The sequence below is a fragment of the Kogia breviceps genome, chromosome X (genome assembly GCF_026419965.1).
Source record: "Kogia breviceps isolate mKogBre1 chromosome X, mKogBre1 haplotype 1, whole genome shotgun sequence".
Taxonomy (NCBI): domain Eukaryota; kingdom Metazoa; phylum Chordata; class Mammalia; order Artiodactyla; family Physeteridae; genus Kogia; species Kogia breviceps.
Window position 1 is genome coordinate 74,521,578 of NC_081330.1, and position 9,584 is coordinate 74,531,161.

Below are 9,584 nucleotides of genomic sequence, written 5' to 3' on the forward strand. Positions count from 1 at the left end.
AGTATAATTGACCTACAACACTATGTTAGCTCCTGGCGCATGATATAGTGATTCTATATTTCTATACATTTCAAAATGATCATCACGATAAGTCTAGTTACCACTGTCACCATACAAATATATTGCATAATTATTGACTGTATTCCCTACACTGTACATTTCATACCCATGACTCATTTATTTTGTAACTGGAAATTTGTACCTCTTAATTTCCCTCACCTATTTTTCATTCCCTAACCCCTTCCCTTTGGCAACCACTTGTTTGTTTTCTGTTTCTATGACTCTGTTTCTGTTTTGTTGTATTTGTTCATTTGTTTTGTTTTTAGATTATACATATAAGTGAAATCTCAGAGTATTTGTCTTTCCCTGACTGACTTATCATAATATCCTCTAGGTCCATCCATTTTGTCATAAGTAGCAAGATTTCATTTTTTATGGCTGAGTAATATTCCATTGTGTATGTACACCACATCTTCTTTATCCATTCATCTATCAGTGTGCATTTAGTTTGCTTCCACATCTTGACTATTGTAAGTAATACTGCAATGAACATAGGGGTGCATATATCTTTTCAAATTAGTGATTCCGTTTTGTTTAGATAAATACCCAATAGTGGAATTGCTGGATCATATGGTAGTTCTATTTTTAGTTTTTTGAGGAACTGCTATACTGTTTTCCGTACTGGTTGAACCCATTTACATTCCTACCAACAGTGCACAAGTGTTCTCTTTTCTCCACATCCTCTCCAACAATTTGTTATTTGTTGTCTTTTTGATGATAGCCATTCTGACAGGTGTAAGGAGATATCCCATTGTGGTTTGGATTTGCACTTCCCTGATGGTTAGTGACATTGAGCATCTTTTCATGTATCAGTTGGTCACCTGTATGTCTTCTTTGTAAAAATGTCTATTCAAATCCTATGTCCATTTTTTAATTGGGTTGTTTGGTTTTTGATACAAAGTTATATGAGTTCTTTGTGTATTTGGGATATTAACCCCTTATTGGATATATCATTTGCAAATATCTTCTCCCATTCAGTAGGCGGCCTTCACAGTTTTTGGATAGTTTCCCTCATCATGCAAAAGCTTTTTAGTTTTATGTAGTCCCATTAGTTTATTTTTGCTTTCATTTTCCTTGCTTGGGAAAACATGTCCAAAATATATCGCTAAGACCAATGTCAAAGAGAATACTGCCTATGTTTTCTTCTAGGAATTTTATGGTTTCTGGTGTTACGTTTATCTCTCGAATCCATTATGAGTTTATTTTTGTATATGGTGTGAAAAAGTAGTCCAGTTTGATTCCTTTGCATGCAGCTATCCAGTTTTCCTAACACCATTGATTGAAGAGACTGTCTTTCCCCCATTGTATATTCTTGCTTCCTTTGTCATAGATTAATTGACCATATAAAGGTGGGATCATTTCTGGACTCTATTCTCTTCCACTGATCTATGTGACTATTTTTGTGCCAGTATCTTACTGGTTTTGATTACTGTAGCTTTGTAGCATAGTCTGAAGTGAGGGTGTGTGATGTTTCTAGCTCCGTTCTTTTTTCTTAAGATTGTTTTGGCTATTCAAGGTCTTTTGTGTTTCCATACAAATTTTAGAATTATTTGTTCTAGTTCTGTGAAAAATGCCATTGGTATTTTGATAGGGATTGCAATGAATCTGTAGATTTCCTTGGGGGGAATGGTCATTCTATCAATATTAATTCTCCCAATCCATGAGCACAGTATATCTCTCTATCTGTCTATGTTGTCTTCAATTTCTTTCATCAGTGTCCAATATATTTCCAAGTACAGGTCTTTCATCTCCTTAGTTAGATTTATTCTTTTTGATGTGATTGTAAATGGTATTGTTTTCTTAATTTCTATTTCTGTTAACTCATTGTTATTGTATAGAAACGCTACAGGTTTCTGTATATTCGTTTTGTATTCTGCAGCTTTATGAATTCATTGATGAGCTCTAGTAGTTTTTTGGTGACATCTTTAGGATTTTCTATGGAGAGTATCATGTCATCTGCAAATAGTGACTGTTTAACTTCTTCCTTTCCAATTTGGATCCCTTTTATTTCCTTTTCTTGTCTGAATGCTGTGGCTAGGACTTCTAATACTATGTTCAATAAAAGTGATGAGAGTGGAATTAAAATAATTTTAAAAAACAAACCAAAAAAAAGTGGTGAGAGTGGGCATCCTTGTCTTGTTCCTGATCTTAGAGGAAATGCTTTGAGCTTTTCACCATTGAGCATGATGTTGCCTATAGGCTTGTCATAAATGTCCTTTATTATGTTGAGGTATGTTCCCTCTATACCCACCCTGTTGAGAGATTTTATCATAAATCAATGTTGAACTTTGTCAAATGCTTTTTCTGAATCTATTGAGATGATCATATGATTTTTTATTCTTCAATTTTTTAATGTGGCATATCATATTGATTGATTTTTGGATGTCAAACCTGTGATAAATACCACTTGATAATGATGTGTGATCATTTTAATGTATTGTTGAATTTGGTTTGTAATATTTTGTTTAGGATTTTTGTATCTATGTTCATCAGAGATACTGGTCTGTAATTTTCTTTTTTTGTGATATCTTTGTCAGGTTTTGGTATCAGGGTGATGCTGGCCACATAGTATGAGTTTGGAAGGGTTCCTTCCTCTGCAATTTTTTGAAATAGTTTGAGAAGGACAGGTGTTAACTCTTCTCTGAATGTTTGGTAGAATTCACCTGTAAAAGCATCTGGTCATAGACTTTTGTTTGTTGGTGATTTTTTTTGTTTGTTTTTAATGATTCAATTTCATTCCTGGTAATCACTCTGTTCATATTTTATATTTCTTCCTGGTTCAGCCTTGAGAGATTATATGTTTCTAGAAATTTGTCCATTTCTTCTAGGTTGCCCATTTTATTGGTGCATAATTATTTATAGCCATCTCTTATGATCTTTTGTATTTCTGTGGTGTCAGTTGTAACTTTTCCTTTTTCATTTATGTTTTTATTTATTTGGATCCTCCCTTTTTTTTCTTGATGTTTCTGGATAAAATTTTATCAAATTTTAAAATATTTTTAGAGAACTATTAGTTTCATTGACCTTTTATATTTTTTATTCTCTATTTTATTTACTTCTGCCCTGATCTTTATTATTTCCTTCCTTCTACTAACTTTGGGTTTCATTTGTTCTTCTTTTTCTATTTTCTTTAGGTGTATGGTTAGGCGGTTGATTTGAGATTTCTATTGTTTCCTGAGGTAGGCTTGTATCACTAAAAACTTTCCTCTTAGAACTGCTTTTGCTATGTCCCATAGATTTTTAATTGTTGTGCTTTTGTTTTTCTTTGTCTCCAGATACTTTTCTTATTTCCTCTGACTTCTTCAGTGATCCATTGATTGTTTAGCAGCATATGTTTTAGCCTCCACGTTTTTATGTTTTATACAGTTCTTTTCTTGTAGTTGATTTCTAGTCTTATAGCCTTCTGGGCAGAATAGATGCTTAATATGATTTTAATTTTCTTCAGTTTACTGAGACTTGTTTTATGGCTTAGCATGTGATTTAAAATCTTGGAGAGTGTTCCATGTGAACTTGAAAAGATATGTATTCTGCTGCTTTTGGATGGAATGTTCTATATATATATGTCATATATATATATGTATGTTAAGGGTTTTTTTTGTCATGAAAGGGTGCTGGATTTTCTCAAATTCTTTCTCAGCATCAGTTGAGATGATCATGTGGATTTTTCCTTCATTCCATTAACATGGTGTATTATAATTTTTTTTTGACATAGAAAACAAATTTATGGCTACCAAAGCAGAAAGGTTGGAGGGAAGGATAAACTAGGAACCTGGGATTAACAGATACACACCACCATATATAAAACAAACAACAAGGACCTACCGTATAGCACAGGAACTACAAAATATTTAATATTTTGTAGTACAAAATATTTAATATTTTGTAGTAACCTATATAAGAAAATAATCTGAAAAATATATATATATGTATAAATGAATCACTTTGCTGTACACCTGAAACTAATACAACATTGTAAATCAAATATATGTCAATTTTAAAATTAATTTTTTAAAAGACTTAAAGAGAATATTTCCTTTTAACATATAGTCCTGATGTACTAAACCATTACTTCAAACAGCTGGATATTTTAAACAGTTATCTCCCCAGTGCCCTCCTACTGTTCTAAAAATCACCTCTCTTAAATAAGAGACAAATAGGTCTCCTTTCTTAAGTGTGTAATTTTTATAAATTGCATCAGACCCACAGTGAGTGTCTTTCTGGGAGTTTCACCAAAACCAAAAAGAAGTTCTGATATAAAACTGCAGCAGGAAATCAGGGAAAGTGTGTGGAACTGCGGGGTCACAGAACTGACCTGCAAGCTATCCTTAGCCAAACCCACAAATCGGCACCCCAGGGGTGTGAGGGCCCTAGGGGTCAGCCAACAGTAGAACTGGCTCTATCTCCCCTGCAGGGGTCTCAAGTGCAGCTCATATTCCAGCTGCTGGGCAATCAGGGTGCCCTGGATGGCCTCACAGCCTGGGATGAACACGAAGTACCCACTCTTCCCCCCTGTGTCTTCTCCTCAGGGCCTTGTTTCCCCACATGCATCCAGTAGAAGAGGGACAGGACAAAATAGTCCAGGCCAAATTCCATTTCCACAAACAGTCCCAGCAGGACCAACCAGAGGAGCACCTTCAAGAAGGTGATGTCGGTCAGGGGAGACTGGACCCCCTGGGGTGGGGGTGGCAGAAGCAGTGACTTGGCTGGATTCCGCGGTGGCTGTGACACGCAGTCTCCAGGCCAAGTTGCTCCCTGAGCAAGGCTGGGCTGGGCCTGGGCACTCAAGGGCCTCGATTTCCATGCCAAGAACTGCTTTAGCCACCCTGGGGCTGCCTTTGGAGTTGCAGCTGCTTCCGCCTTCTCTACCGAGGTTTGTGCACGGTGGCTCTGAAGTGCTGGGTTCTGCCGCTAACCTGGCTGGTTTCTGGGCCCTACCCCCATCTCAGCTAACCACTGCTCCATCGCACATGCCCTGTTCTCTGTGCGCCCAGGAGTGCGTGTACCCATGCTGGTGTATTATATTGATTGATTTTTATATGTTGAAAGACCCTTGCATTCCTGGCATAAATCACTCTTGGTCATGGTGTATAGTACTTCTAATATACTGCTGAATTCAGTTTGCTGGTGCCTTGTTGAGAATTTTTGGATATATATCCACAAGTGATATTGATCTGTGGCTTTCTTTTAATGTGATATATTTGTCTATCCTTAGTATCAGGGTAATGGTGGCCTCATAGAATGACTTAGGAAGTGTTCTCTCATCTTCTTTAGGGAGATTTTGAGAATTGGTGTTAACTTATTTTTACATGTTTGGCAGAATTAACTAGTGGAGCCATTTGGTCCTGAGCTTTTCTTGCTTGGGAAGTTTTTGATTACTGATTCAAGCTCTTTACTTGTTATTGCTCTAATCAGATTTGCAATAAGATATAACAATTATGAACATATATGCACCCAACAACAGATCCCCAAATATATGAAGCAAAAATTGACAGAATCAAAGGGAAGAATAAACAATTCTATAATAATAGTTGGAGATTTCAATACTCTGCTTTTATTTTTTTATAAATTTATCTATTTATTTATTTTTGGCTGCATTGGGTCTTTGTTACTGTGCACAGGCTTTCTTTAGTTGTGGCAAGCAGGGTTACTCTTTGTTGTGGTGCGTGGGTTTCTCATTGTGGTGGCTTCTCTTGTTGTGGATCATGGGCTCTAGGTGTGTGGGCTTCAGTAGTAGTGGCACGTGGGCTCAGTAGTTGTGGCTCATGGGCTCTGTGGCATATGGTATCTTCCTGGACCAGAGATCAAATCTGTGTCCCCTGCATTGGCAGGCAGATTCTTAACCACTGTGCCACCAGGGAAGTCCCTCAATACCCTACTTTTAATAATGATAGAACAATCAGATAGAAGATCATTATGGAGATAGAGAATTTAAGCAACACTACAAACCAAATAGACCTAACAGACATACACAATTCCACCAGCCAACAACAGCAGAATGCATATTTTTCTTCCAATTGCAGATAGGACATTCTCCACAACAGAGCATATGTTAGGCCACAAATCAGGTGTTAATAAATTCAAAAAGACTGAAACCATACAAAGGATATGCTCTGAACACAAAGAAATGAAACTAGAAATCAATAACATTAGGAGAACTGGAAAATTCCAAATATGTGGGAAAAAAATCATACATTAAATAGCCAATGATTGAAAGAAAACAATCAGAAGGGAAATCAGAAAATACTCTGATACAAGTTAAAATTAAAAACACAATATACCAAAACTTATAAGATGAAATGAAAGCCATGCTCAGATGGAATTTTATAGCTGTAAATGTCTACATTAAAAATGAAAAGAAATCTCAAATAAGCAACTTATCTTCATACCGTAAGGAAGTAAAAAAAAAAAAAAAGAAGAGCAAATTAAACAAAAAATTATCAGAAAGAAAGAAATAATAAAGAATGGACCTGAGAATAACAAAATGGAGAATTAAAAGATAATAGAGACAGTCAATGAAACTAAAAGCTGTTTCTTTAGAGATTATTAAAACTGACTAACATTTATCTATACTTACCAAAGAGACAGACGGAGAGACAAAGAAGAGAGAAAGAACTAAATTTCTAAAGTCATAGGTGAAAGTGGGGACATTGCTACTATACCTTACAGAAAAAAAAAAAACTTATAGGAAAATACTATGAAAAATTGTTTGCCTACAAATTAGATAACCTAGATGAAATAAACAAATTTCTAGATACAGACAAACTACCTAGACTGATTAAAGAATAAATAAACATCTTAAATTTGTACCAATTAGTTTGAAGTAGTACCAGCTTAGCTTCATTAGTGTACAAAAATATTGCTCTTATGCAACTCCATCCCATCTTCCTTATGTTGTTATTTTCACAAATCACATCTTTATACATTGTATATCTATTAACATAGATTTGTAATTATTGTTTTATGTGTTTTCCTTTTAAATCGTACAGAAAAAAAGAGGATTGATGAAGTAGAAATCAATAATACTGGCTTTTATGTTTACCTACATAGCTACCTTTACCTTTGTTCTTTATTTCTTTATATGGCTTTGACTTACTATCTAATGTTTTTTATTTCAGCCTGAATTACTACCATTAGCATTTCTTGTAGTACAGAGCTAGCAGTGACAAACTCCCTCAGTGTTTGTTTATCTGGGAATGTCTTGATTTCTCCTTCATTTTTGAAGGATATTTTTGTTGATTATAGAAGTTTTGGGTGACAATTTTTTTTTCTGTCAGTATTTTAAATATGTCTTTCCACTGTTCACTAGTTTCCGTGATTTTTGATAAGAATATACATTCTTCCCAAGTGCACCTGGAGCATTTACCAGGATAGACTATTTACTAGGTCATAAAAAAAAACTCAATAAATTTGAAAGGATAGAAATCATAGAAATTATGTTCTCTGACCACAATGGATTGAATTTAGAAATCAAAAATAGATATATCAGGAACTCACAAATATGTGGAAACTAAACAACAAACTCTTAAATAACCACTTGGTCAAAGAAAAAACTCAAAAGAAAACTTAGAAAATACTTTGAGATCAATGAAAATGAAGACGAAACATTCCAAAACTTAAGATGTGGTTAAAGCAGTGTTTAGGGGGAAATTTATAGCTATAAATACTTACGTTAAAAAAAGAGGAAATATTTCAAATAAGTAACCTAATTTCCACCTTAAGACACTGGAAAAAAAGAACAAACAAATGTAAAACAAGCAGAAGGAAAGAAATAATGAAGTGCAAATTAATGAAATAGAGAATAGAAAATACAGAAAATCAATGAAACCAAAAGCTGGTTCTTTAAAATGATTAACAAAATTGACAAACTTATAGCTATATTCACAAAGGAAAAACCATAGATGACACAAATTACTAAATCAAAAACTAAAGAGAAGACATTCCTACAGATATTACAGAAATACAAATGATTAAAAAGGAATACTCTGAACAATTGTGTCAATAAATAAGACAATTCAGATGAAATCGAAAAATTCCTAGAAAGACACAAACCACCAAAGCCAATTAAACAAGAAACAGACAATAAGAATGGATCTATAACATGAGTTGAATTAGTAATTTTTATTTTTTTATTTTTTTAACATCTTTATTTGACTATAACTGTTTTACAATAGTGTGTTAGTTTCTTCTTTACAACAAAGTGAATCAGTTATACATATACATATGTTCCCATATCTCTTCCCTCTTGCATCACCCTCCCTCCCACCCTCCCTATCCCACCCCTCTAGGTGGTCACAAAGCACAGAGGTGAACTCCCTGTGCTATGCGACAGCTTCCCACTAGCTATCTAATTTACATTTGGTAGTGTGTATATGTCCCTGCCACTCTCTCACTTCGTCACAGCCCACCCTTCCCCCTCCCCATATCTTCAAGTCCATGCTCTAGTAGGTCTGTGTTTTATTCCCATCCTACCACTAATCTCTTCATGACATTTTTTTCTTAGATTCCATATATATGTGTTAGCATACGGTATTTGTTTTTATCCTTCTGACTTACTTCACTCTGTATGACAGACTCCAGGTCTATCCACCTCATTACAAATAACTCAGTTTCATTTCTTTTTATGGCTGAGTAATATTCCATTGTATATATGTGCCACATCTTCTTTATCCATTCATCTGTTGATGGACACTTAGGTTGCTTCCATGTCCTGCCTATCATAAATAGAGCTGCAATGAACATTTTGGTACATGACTCTTTTTGAATTATGGTTTTCTCAGGGTATATGCCTAGTAGTGGGATTGCGGGGTCATATGGTAGTTCTATTGTAGTTTAGTAATTTTTAAAAACAGCTACAAATAAGGTATTAGCACAGATGGATTCATTGGTGAATCATACCAAACATTTGAAAAAGAACTAATACCAACTCTTCAGAAACTCTTCGAAAAAAATAGAAGAGGAAGCAATATTTACCAATTTCCCAACTCATTCTTTGAAGCCAGTATTACCCTGATACCAAAACCAGAAAAAGATATCACAGGAAAAGAAACCTAAAGACTAGTATCTCATAATAATAAAGATGCAAACATACTCAACAAAACACTAGGAAAGAGACATCTATAGAACACTCCACCCAACAACAGAATATATATTCTTCCCAAGAACATATGGAACATTCTCCAGGATAGACCATATGCTAAGCCATAAAAGAAAACACTGACAAACCAAATTCAGCAACATAAATGATTTATACACCATGGCCAAGTGTGATTGATCTCAGAAAAGCAAGGATGGTTTAATATCTGAAAAATAATTAATACACCATATCAATAGAATGAAAATCAAAGTCATTTCAGTAGATACAGAAAAAAAAGCATTCAACAAAATATAACACCATTTTATGATAAAAATACTCAACAAACTAGGAATACAAAAGAACTTTATTAACTATATAGAAGACATGAACGATATCCCCACATCTAACATCCATAATATCAGTTATGAGACAAAGATATCTGTTCTTACCA

The 9,584-nt window shown here is 34.5% G+C and overlaps 1 pseudogene; it reads right to left on the bottom strand.

The window, feature by feature from the left end:
- Nucleotides 1–4,456: 4,456 nt before the first annotated feature.
- LOC131748127 (SAYSvFN domain-containing protein 1 pseudogene) lies at nt 4,457–5,067 on the bottom strand (annotated as a pseudogene).
- Nucleotides 5,068–9,584: the final 4,517 nt, after the last annotated feature.